The 10982-nt window shown below is 45.3% G+C and overlaps 1 long non-coding RNA gene across 1 annotated transcript; it reads left to right on the top strand.

Annotated features, from left to right (window-relative positions):
- Positions 1–1488: 1488 nt before the first annotated feature.
- LOC143273089 (uncharacterized) lies at positions 1489–10147 on the top strand. Its single transcript, XR_013050990.1, has 3 exons — positions 1489–1975; positions 4365–4473; positions 5472–10147. It is a non-coding gene; the product is annotated as an uncharacterized LOC143273089 (long non-coding RNA).
- The last annotated feature ends 835 nt before the right edge of the window (positions 10148–10982 follow it).

Below are 10982 nucleotides of genomic sequence, written 5' to 3'. Positions count from 1 at the left end.
CCATTGCACACACCTACAGCAGTTTCCCAATACAGCTCAAACTGGAGATAGAGCTGAAGGGAGAGATTGACTGTAACACAGGAATAGCATGTGCAATTCCATATTTGATAATATGATAATTTGATAGGACATCTGCATATAATATTTATGTAAAAAAAAAAAAAGAGCAGTCAATCAAGACTAGGCCACTGGAACCTAGGACTGTAACTCTATCCAACACCATGAAAGACATTTTCCAAAGAAGCCCAGGAAATATGGTCCCAGCTGTGTTTCCTGTGAGGCCAGGGAATGAGATTCACCAAATTCAGGATGGCTAGTTTTCCCCAATCCCAGGGACAGAGATAGAGGTAAACATCAGAAAACAACGTGTTACAACTCACAAATGGTTTGAGGGTAAAGTCACGGGTGTGGGTTCTCCCGATATTGTAAATACTCCCCTTTCTTCTTGTTTTGTGTGGCTTCTGCAGAGAAGCCCATTGGCTGCCTACTCTCTAGAGAAGGGAGATGCTTCTCTTCCTTCATGAGGAGTTGGCCGCTTTGATTGTCTAGCCTGGCGTGACAGGCCTGAGTGTTTTGCTTGGTTTCTTTCGTTCCCTGGACTTCTTGGCTCTGCAGCTGTCTGTCTGCTGTAAGGTGTGTGGGTGTAGAGAGGGTTATCCGTTACTGTGGCAGATCCTCCTTCTGCCCCTCTTGACATCTCCCAGCATTCCCGTTATATGGCAGCCACACTCTCATTCTAGAATATTCTGCACGGTTTCTTCTCAGTCTTAGTTACTGTCTTTGGGTGATTTCTACAGAGACACATCTATAAGGGGTTGAGGGCCTCTCTTCAGGAGGTCCAGCCCACTCCCAGCCCATCATAGGCCTTTTTCATCCTGTCTCAGAACTTTCTTTTCCAATGTTACCTTTGCATCTCTTCTCCCATGATCCTCTGCTCTCAAACCTGCTATCAGCCTCTCTGCCCTGGTTTTCTTGCAACAATAATTAGTCACACTCCAGGCTCTAGGGAAAGTGTGACGTTTACCTTGGGGATCTGGATAAGGCCTCCACATGACCATGACCCTGGAGTGGTCCTGATGGCAATCAGATACAAGAACTTTAACTATAGACAGGTGTGGTGGCGCACACCTTTAATCCTGAGGCAGAGGCAGGCAGATCTCTGAGTTTGAGGCCAGCTTGGACTACAGAGAGAAATTCAGAACAGCCAGGGCTACACAGAGAAACCCTGTCTCAAAAAACTAAAAACAAACAAACGAGGAAAGCCTTTAACTGTGTGTCCATAAATCCTGTACATCGGCTACACAGAGAAACCCTGTCTCAAAAAACTAAAAACAAACAAACGAGGAAAGCCTTTAATTGTGTGTCCATAAATCCTGTACATCACAGCTTGAGTCTCCAGGCTGGCGGAGCCTGTGCTGAGACATGACAGGGCTCCAGCTGTCCGCTGTCTCCCTCAGCTGGGCAATGTGCAGGGTCAGGGAAGGTCCTAGTTCTCCCAGCAGCATGCGCACTGTCACTTCTGTTTCAGCTCTGCTGCCCAAGTTCTGGTTGCCAGTCCCTCAGCCCCAGGCCATCTCTTCACTCAGTGCTGCTCCTCCTGGGCAGTGGCTGGTGGCCTCTGCGCACTCAACGACACACACCATCTTCCAGCCATTTGTCCTCACTGAGCCAGGACAGGAAGGATGACCTGACAGCACAGAGAAAGCCCGCCAACCACCTGAAGGACCACGGTGATCGTGACAAAGTCTTAAGGACAGCAGAGGCCCTCGAAGTGTAGCCTGGGAATGTTCTGGGCTTTGGAGAGCCATCAAAGCTCTTGAGGAGACATCAATAGGGTGGGATGTTCCCATGCTCACTCTCTGGGAACATCCCATCCCAGAGAACTGGGGTAAGATCCTGCCCTTGGTACCTGGAAGCCTTGATGAGGGGACAGAGCCAGAGGCTAGGAGGAATGGGGAACCCAGAGTCCAGTAAGGTAAGTTGAGGCCATGGTAAGGCCCTTCTGATGCATGATGGGGTCGGTGTGTGGAGGGTGCTGCTGAACCTCATGCCCGCCTCTGTACAATGGGGCATCCTGGGGAAGAGATCTGGGAATCACCAGCCTGGAGCCTGGCACCCAAGGGGATCCTGCAGTGGAGGCAAGCAAGCTGTCTCCTTCTTTTGGTTGGTTTCCATCTTTTCCAAAGAGGCTTCTCTGTGGATATAGATGGCTACACAAACTCCACACTTGGGGGCTAAGAAGAGGAAAATGATGTGTGGTAGTCTGACTGTAACTGGCCTCCATAATCTCATAGGGAGTGGCACTGTTACAGGTGTGGCTTTGTTGGAAGGGGTAGGGCCGTGTTGAGGAACTGTGCCATGGTGGGGCTGGGCTTTGAGGTTTCCTAGGCTCAGGACACCACCAGTGTCTCAGTTGACTTCCTGCTGCCTGCAAGATGTAGGACTCAGCTACTTCTCCAGCACCACATCTGCCTGCATGGCACCATGCTCTCTGTATGACGATAATGGACTGAACCTCTGAAACTATAAGGGAGCCACCCCAAATAAATGTTTTCCTTTATAAGAGTTGCCATGCCCATGGTGTCTCTTCATAGCAACAGAAACCTTAAGACATGGTGCCACCCGAGGGAGGAGCCCTGTGTCCTGAGATGGTGGAGCTCAGGTTGGCGTGTACCCGGTCTCTTGTCTATCGTCCCTTCCAGGGAAGGCTGTCTCTCTCTCATCACTGTGATGAACAGGTCTGGTGGTAGTGAGGACCCGCTACTAAGAGCTAATTGGTGAGCATGGTGTCTCAGCCCTGTTATCCCAGTCCCAGGAAACTGAGGTAGGAGGATTAGGATCTGAAGATCATTCTGGGTTGCAGAGTGAGACCTTGTCTCAAAACAAACACCAAAGAAACTTGCATTTTCTGGCCATATCTAGGGATAAATTAATTACCTTCAGCCTAAAACAAAAGCTAGGAATTGAGCCTCAGATGGTATGTGATGTGTGAGGGTGTACAAGGACAGGCTCTACTACGTAAGGCCCCATCAGTAATGTTCAGGAGGCCCTTCTCTGCCTGGATCCCACAGCCCTGGAGACCTGTTTTAGTTCTCCCTAGGACAGCTTTGGGTGAAGTTGAAATTCTGTGCAATTCTCCTTTTGGCCACTAGATGGACACAGGCATACTTGGAGAATCCGTGTGTCAGCTCAGCTCCTTTCCTGGTGTGAGTTCCTCTGCCCTTTGCTGACCATTGCCTCCACCACACAGGGTTTCCACAGGGATCAGGCTAAAAGTGTAGAGACACACTGTGTGTAACAATGTGTTTGGGAGATAAGCAAGCTTCAGCGTCTCCTCAAATGGATTATAGGATGTCTTACTTTTCTGTTGCTGTGATAAAACACCCTGATGAAAGCAACTTAGTGAGGAAGGAATTATTCTGACTCCTAGCTTGAAGGTATACTCCACCTTTTCAGGGGGTGGGGTCAAGGCAGCAGGAGCTTGAAGCAGTGATTGCACATATCCACAGTCAGGAACAGAGGGTGATGAGTGCACGCAGCTGCCCAGCTCCCTTTCTACATTTATACAGTCCAGGATCCCAGCCAGGGAATAGTGCCACCCACAGTGGACAGGCCTTCCCACATCAATTAACACAATCAAGACAGCCTCTCACAGGCATGCTCAGAGGCCGCTCTTCCAGTTGGTTTTAGATCCTGCCAAGTTGACAATACTAACCCACACACAAATTTAAAGATGGCACATAATTGTAATCCTAGCATTGGTGGCTGAGGCAGAAGGATAGTTAAGAGTTCAAGGTCAGCCTGGGCAACTTGAGACCCTCTCTATAAACAAAACAAAATTAAACAAAAATAGTAATAGGCCCATGAGGCCGGTGAGGCTCCTGGGAATGAGGTCTGAGGTTCATTGGTTCCCAATCTGTTTGGGAGGCACACGGAGGGATGGGGTGGCCCAGACAGCTGGCCACAGGCTGTCAGGGACTATTGAGCAGGACTGTGAAGCACCCCTGGAGAGCACGGCTTGTCCAGGTGGCAGTGCTTCCCCGCGCAGGACCGGCCTGATCCCTGAGCACACGGCATATACATGGCAGGTGGTAGCCAGAGCGAGGCCCAGTGTCAGGGAGAGTTGTTTGCAGACTTCAAGTGGTAAAAACAGTTATTGCCTTTGCTCGGTGGACCCATGCTCTGAACATCCCTATCCTCCTGCCCCAGAGTCCTCTGGGTGGTAAGAACTATGGGAGAACATGAGACATGAGAATGTGATTAGCTCTGAGCGTGGTATGCAGAGCTCTGTCTTGTGCCAGGGACTGTTGGAGGCCTGGAGACTCACACAGCCTTCACCCACCTTCTTCCAATCCCTGGCAAAGGACAAGCAATCCTGAGGAGGCTGGATTCCAGTTCTGGAACAGAAGGGAAGATTCACACCATAAGAGAAGATCCTCCCAAGGACACAGGGTTCCTGACCTGAGGATGCAGGTAACCTGGACAGGTTCCCATGCCAAGGACCATCTAGGAAAGATGGGAGGGGGGGTGTTGATGGGGGCACATGGACTATATGAAAGTCCCCCACGAGATTTTAATGGGGAAAAGACTTTCAAAATGACTTTATATTTACTTGTTTTTTTTTTGGGGGGGGGCAGTGGCTGTTGAGGAGGACAGGACAACTTGTGGGAGTTGGTTCTCACTTTGCAAACCTTTGTGAGGGTCCCAGGGTGGAACTCATGTCATCGGCCTTGATCCACTGAGCCATGTTGCTCCCCCTGCCAGCCTTAACATTGTTCATACACAAGCTATTATGAAAATTTTAAAATAATACCTAAAGCATTGGCCTTGCATTTCCTGTATAAATCACATCCCAGGGCAATGCTCTCTTCACCACCACCGTTTTTTTGTTTTGTTTGTTTGTTTGTTTGTTTGTTTTTCTGAGACAGGGTTTCACTGTGCAGCCCTGGCTGGACTGGAACTCATGTAGATGAGGCTAGCAACAAACTCATGTAGATCTGCCTGCTTTGGCCTTCTGAGTGCTGGACTAAAAGGCGTACATCACCATGCCTGGCTGTTTTTGTTTTCGTTTTTGTTTTTGTTTTTTTTTTCTCATTGACAGGCACATTCTAGCTTCCTAAACTTTATTTCTAATCTTAAACTTACACTAGTAGATCTTTATTATGCTAGCTAATTCTAAATCTTCCACGAATCCCAGTGTGGCCCAAGTCATGGTCCCTAAGGCATAGGGGAACTCCTCAAGCTGCCAAGGTGGCACTAGTTTCTGGACCCTTCCTGCTAACAGTGCTGGGGGCTTGAGGTGGGGGCCATCTTCAGGCATTGACTGTCCCTTGTCTGTGGCTTGGCTAATCTGCCCTTGGGTTCCTTTGCTTCTGTCGTTCTGGCCTGAGACCCACTTGGTAAATGTTTGTAAATGCCACTTGGCAAGAGAAGAATTCCCTAGACTCATCCATACTGTGTGGCTTTTCCAGGGGGCATCATCGTAATGGCTGATCCCCTAGTGTCCTAAGCCAGCCTCTTGCCTCCAAGAGAGAAGCCCAAAGACATTTCGAGAACCACTCCACAAGCAACATGTGACAAATGACTGCTTCCCCACTTTCTCGTCACCTGACTCTTGGGCCAGCTCTCTGCAAGCTTCCTGCACAGTATCACCCTTGGTGGTGCTGAGCCATGCCCAGACCTTAAAGAGAAGGGAAGAGAAACCCTCTGCCCTTCCGGCTGGTGCACTTAGATTTTATGTAACTGTATCATGTGTGTCTACAATAATCATTTTCATGTAAAAATATGTAGCAAACTATGGCTACTTCAGTCTTTTCATTCATGTTTATTGTGTGCTTAAAATATTATATTTATTTGTAGCATGCCAATTAAGATGCTCATACGCAGATTTATAAACATTAGTAAAAGGCCTGGTGAACGCTGCCTTACAAATATGAGCACTTTGAACTTTTTAAGGCCTATTAAAATGATATCTTGGGCCTATTATGTATTTCATAAAACTTTAAAATATTAATTCCTTGTTAAAAAACATTCATTGGGGTCATAAGATAAAGATTTCATTCAGCTACAAAGTTTGATGTTATAGTCATAGATTTGGTAGAAATTTCCTCCTAAACAAGTTCTAAGTGAATATGTATTAATTATAATTCTATTTCACTTGTGTATGAGTCATGGGTAACATAACAATCATATGATTTCTGTTTCAATTTTTTTTCCTTTGGTTTTTCGAGACAGAGTTTCTCTATATATTCCTGACTGTCCTAGGACTCACTCTGTAGACCAGGCTGGCCTCAAGCTCACAAAGATCCGCCTGCCTCTGCCTCCCGAGGGCTGAGATTTAAAAGAGTACGTCTCCACACCCGGCCTCAAAAGATTCTTAATATGAAACTGTTAAGTGGAAGGCTTTGATCGAGGCTGGATTACATATAAAAAAAAAGTGTATATGTGTTTGCTAAAGATCTTGGAGTCACTTTCTTTTCTCAGTGAGGTTGGCAAGAGCTATAATTCAAATACACAATAACATTCAGTCTTGGTGTCTAAAACCTACCTTGCATGTGATTATATATGTGTGTGCATTGTCTCCATGTGTTTATGCTTTTGTATCGTGTACTCAGTATCAAACTGACTTGTACATAAACGCTCTTGTAAAATGAAGCCATCGAACCGGCTTAGAATCCTTTCCAGTCATAGCAAAATGAAGATTGTAAGGGAAAAAGTCCCAACTCCAAGCACTTCTGCAGGCTAAGCCTGGCTGCATGCTGTATGCCATTTACAGGACAGAGGAGTGGTGAAGGGCGGGAGCATGTATCCAAACAGTGTTAGCATCGCCAAGCAGAGGGCTAAAGGTCCTAGCACTTTCTTCAGGGAAATTAACATGAATTTTTTAATTAAAAATATCTTTTAAAATATATGCAGAATTACACTGTTCTGGTCAAGACACTATCTTCTTGATCTTTGTCTCAATTCTGGTTCTACAAGATGGTCCTCACTGCTTGAGGGCATCAGTTAATTTTAACAAATGATTATGCCCATACCAGCAAGCAATTTTTGTACAGGAAAATTGCTTTCTTCTTGGATGCTAACTTCATTCCAAGGACTAAAATGACGACTTATGTGTGCTTTAGATATGTTTTGTATATGTGTGAATGTATATAAAAATAAAAGCACTTTATGGATTTTAAGGATTTTTTTTTAACCACTGCCACCTCTAGTTGTGGTGGTATTGTGTTCCCCAAAATATTGTACACCCTAATAAACTTAGCTGGGGTCAGAGACAGAACAGCCACAATATTAAACATAGAGGATAGACAGTGGTAGCACACGCGTTTAATCCCAGCACTTGGGGGGCAGACCTAGGCAGAAATCCATGTGTTCAAGGATACAGCCAAGCATGGTGACTCATGCATTTAATCCCAGGGAGTGATGGTAGAAGGCAGAAAGATATATAAGGCATGAAGACCAGAAACTAGAAGCATTTTGGCCTGGTTAAGCATTCAGGCTTTTGAGCAGTAGTTCAGCTGAGAACCATTCTGGATGAAGACTCAGAGGCCTCCAGTCTGAGGAAACAAGACTAGCTGATGATCCGGCCAGGTGAAGTAGCTGTGGCTTGTTCTGGTTCTCTGATCTTCCAGTTCACCCCAATACCTGGCTCAGGTTTGATTTTATTTATAAGAATTTTAAAAATTCCTGCTATGTCTAGTCATTTTTAAATAATTTTAAATCCAAAAGATCACTTTAAAAACCACTCAAAGGTTTGCAAAGACATCCGAAGGCTTATAGATGATCTTACAGTGTGATGTCATTAGTAATATACTTGGGACAATCACTCGTCTGTTTTTAGTTCTGAAGAAAGATTTAGATATAAAACCTGTTAAATGATTAACATACAGGTAAATAAGAATAAACGTAATAAAGCACAAGTATATAATAAAGTATCCTGCTGTGGGCAACTCATAAACCAAAATAAAAGCTAGTCCCTTTTAATCCTGGTGGAGGCAGATGGATCTCTGGGTTCGAGGCCAGCCTGGTCTACAGAGTGAGTTTCAGGACAGCCAGGGCTACACAGAAAAATTCTGTCTTAATTTTTTGTTTTTGTTTTAGACAGGGTCTCACTATGTAGCTCCAGCTTTCCTGAAACTCACTATGTAGATCAAGTTGGCCTTGAACTCACAGAGATCCACCTGCCTTTGCCTCCCAGGTGCTGGAACTAACACATCTGGCTGAACAAAAATTCTTTTTGAAGTGCCTGTTATAATGACTTATAACTTCAGCAAATAATTAATTTAAATTGGTTAAGAAAATGCAAGACTGTTAATGTAGTTTGTGCCTCTGTTTAAGATGCCATGTGCCATTTCCTTGTTTTGGGTACAGCCTCTTGGGTTTTCATTCAAAAATTATCAGGGTTGGAGATTTAGCTCAGTGGTAGAGCGCTTGCCTAGTTCGATCCTCAGCTCTGGAAAAAAAACTCAAAAATTATCTTATTAAAATATTTCTAAGTAATTCAACAACAGTAATAATGATAGATACTATTTGCAAAAAAAGAGAGTGATATAAATGTTATAGTATGAGATAGATATTTTTGATAAGGGAAGACTGAAGAAAAGGAAAAGGTTTTTAGACGAAAATGCACTTTGTGTGGTAAAATAAAGACCTCCAAAGTGGAAATGGATGGGAATAATGCTAGAAGATTCAAGTATGTTGTTCAGAATCTAACCTTTTAAAAGTGGACATGACTGTAACTAAACTGCTTTTTTTCCCCTTTGAGACAGGGTCCCACTACATATCTGGCTAAAACTAGCTATGTGTAACAGGCTGGTTTTCAACTCAGAGAAATCCACCTGCCTCTGCCTCCAGAATGCTGAGATTAAAGTCATGTCCCACCACGCCTGGCTTGTACCCACTGACTTAACGGTAATGTGTGCAATTTCTAGTAAGTTACATAACGATCGCGCAATTCCTTTTAATGCATGGGTATTTACGTCTTTTTTTTAATTTGGCCTATTGGATAATCAACACTTAACAATATTCCCTTCACTTTGAGAGACTGAAGACCACGGTTCCCTCTAGCGGCCACTGTGAGTACTGTAGCTGAAATTCTGCAAACTTGGATGGGTGCCTTCTGTCCGGCAGAGGGCGCAGGGTGTCCTGTGTCCTGGAAAACTGCTTTAATCTTGCGGAAGTCCGAGGCTTTGCCACTTAATGAGCCCCTGTTACTTGTTGTCACGGGATGCTCATTTTTTAAAAGTGAAAACATTTTAAAATTTCAAATGTTCAAGGTGAACAACGCCTCAGGTCTTCAATGGTCAGGGTCCATCACACTAAGCCGGGAGTTTAGAGCCCTCTGTGTCCACGCAGGACACAAACACGTCAAGTGAAAGATGCTCCTGCCTGGGCAAGGCCCATTTCATGCCCAGACCCTTCTCCTATCCACTTACCCCAGGCTTGACATCTCTGGCTTAGTGGTCTCCCTTACAAGCATGACCTGGCCCCTGAGGAGCTGAGTTCAAGAACTGAAGGACTCCCCCATGCCGGTGACTTCATGAGCTGTGCACACTCTCAATGTAATGGTACATCCATGCTGAAGGGGATCCCGCTTCATCTGCAGAACTGCCCAGGGAGATCCAAGGCTAACAGCAGGACAGCACCATTGCGTCCTAGCTTGAGGCCTGTTCTCTGTAGGAAACGCATCCTCTATGTGGTGAGCCACAGCTTCATGCCCCTTGAGCAGCTGCCTGCAAGGGTTTGGGGTGAGCACTGTGACCTGAGCCACGGGGACTACCCTGCATTCCTGAAAACCATTAGGTCTCCCTTTCCTTGGAGAAACAGGAGAGTGCAGCCCCCTGGTTCCCAAGTTCACATTTTTAGAGTCCATAAGGATGGAGGGTGTGTATTTCCAATGGAAATTCCTTTATTTTTGCCATTTGTTGTGGATGGAAAGCATGAAGCAGCAACATGAACCAAAAACAAAACAAAAGAAAAGAAAAAACTTAGTGACTAATAAAGAAACCACACTGCTGCAAGAGGAGACCCACTGCAGAGACCCACTGCAGAGGCCAACTGCAGAGACCAAAGTTGGATATTCCTCAGTTGGTATCTGCAACTTAGGGGTCCTCAGAAGTGTTATGGAGCAAGCAGATTTGTTTCCTGTGACGTGACGTTTGTCCAACTTAAAAGGAGAAAGGAAGTATTAGGGTCCCGGTCGTGGCTGCTGGACGTCAGACCAAGTCTCCAGCTCACAGCAGCTCTCTCCTGCTTTGTGTTTGGGGCCTGTTGCGGTGTGAAAATGTGTTGAGGATGAAAAGGGGGCTTTTAGCTTATGCCAGAAGTTTAGCATACGTTCATGCACTGGTGTTTGGAATCGAAACATAAAACAATCTGGTTTTTTTTTTTTTTTTTTTTTTTTTTTTTGGTTTTTCGAGACAGGGTTTCTCTGTGTAGCTTTGCGCCTTTCCTGGAGCTCACTTGGTAGCCCAGGCTGGCCTCGAACTCACAGAGATCCGCCTGGCTCTGCCTCCCAAGTGCTGGGATTAAAGGCGTGCGCCACCAACGCCCGGCAAGACAATCTGTTTTAATTAAATTTTTTTAAGAATGTAGTGGTTTCCTTACACAAGGATTTGCAACAGTGAACTTTGAAAGTTGAAAACATAGATTACAGACCCAACGTTGTATTCCTAGGGTTAAGTCTAAAGAAGTGAATGCACACACACACACACACACACACACACACACACACTACTTATAGTCAGCATATTTATAAATGTTGCAAACTGACTCTCCATCACCTAATGAATAAACAAGTCATGGTGTGTCCACAGTTGCTCAGCTATGGCAATGAACTTGGTGTTAACCTCACAGCCAGTGCGAATGGGCATGGAGGGTGTTCTCTCCCTGACAGAAACTGCTTAACCACTAAGAGAATCAGAGGAGGAAAAGCAAGCAAATAATATTAAGATGATTCACAGAGGGAAACATGCAAATGGCCC

This window comes from Peromyscus maniculatus, chromosome 4 (genome assembly GCF_049852395.1).
Source record: "Peromyscus maniculatus bairdii isolate BWxNUB_F1_BW_parent chromosome 4, HU_Pman_BW_mat_3.1, whole genome shotgun sequence".
Classification (NCBI taxonomy): domain Eukaryota; kingdom Metazoa; phylum Chordata; class Mammalia; order Rodentia; family Cricetidae; genus Peromyscus; species Peromyscus maniculatus.
Note: the sequence above shows the minus strand (reverse complement) of the source record. Positions and strands in the feature narration are given on the sequence as shown.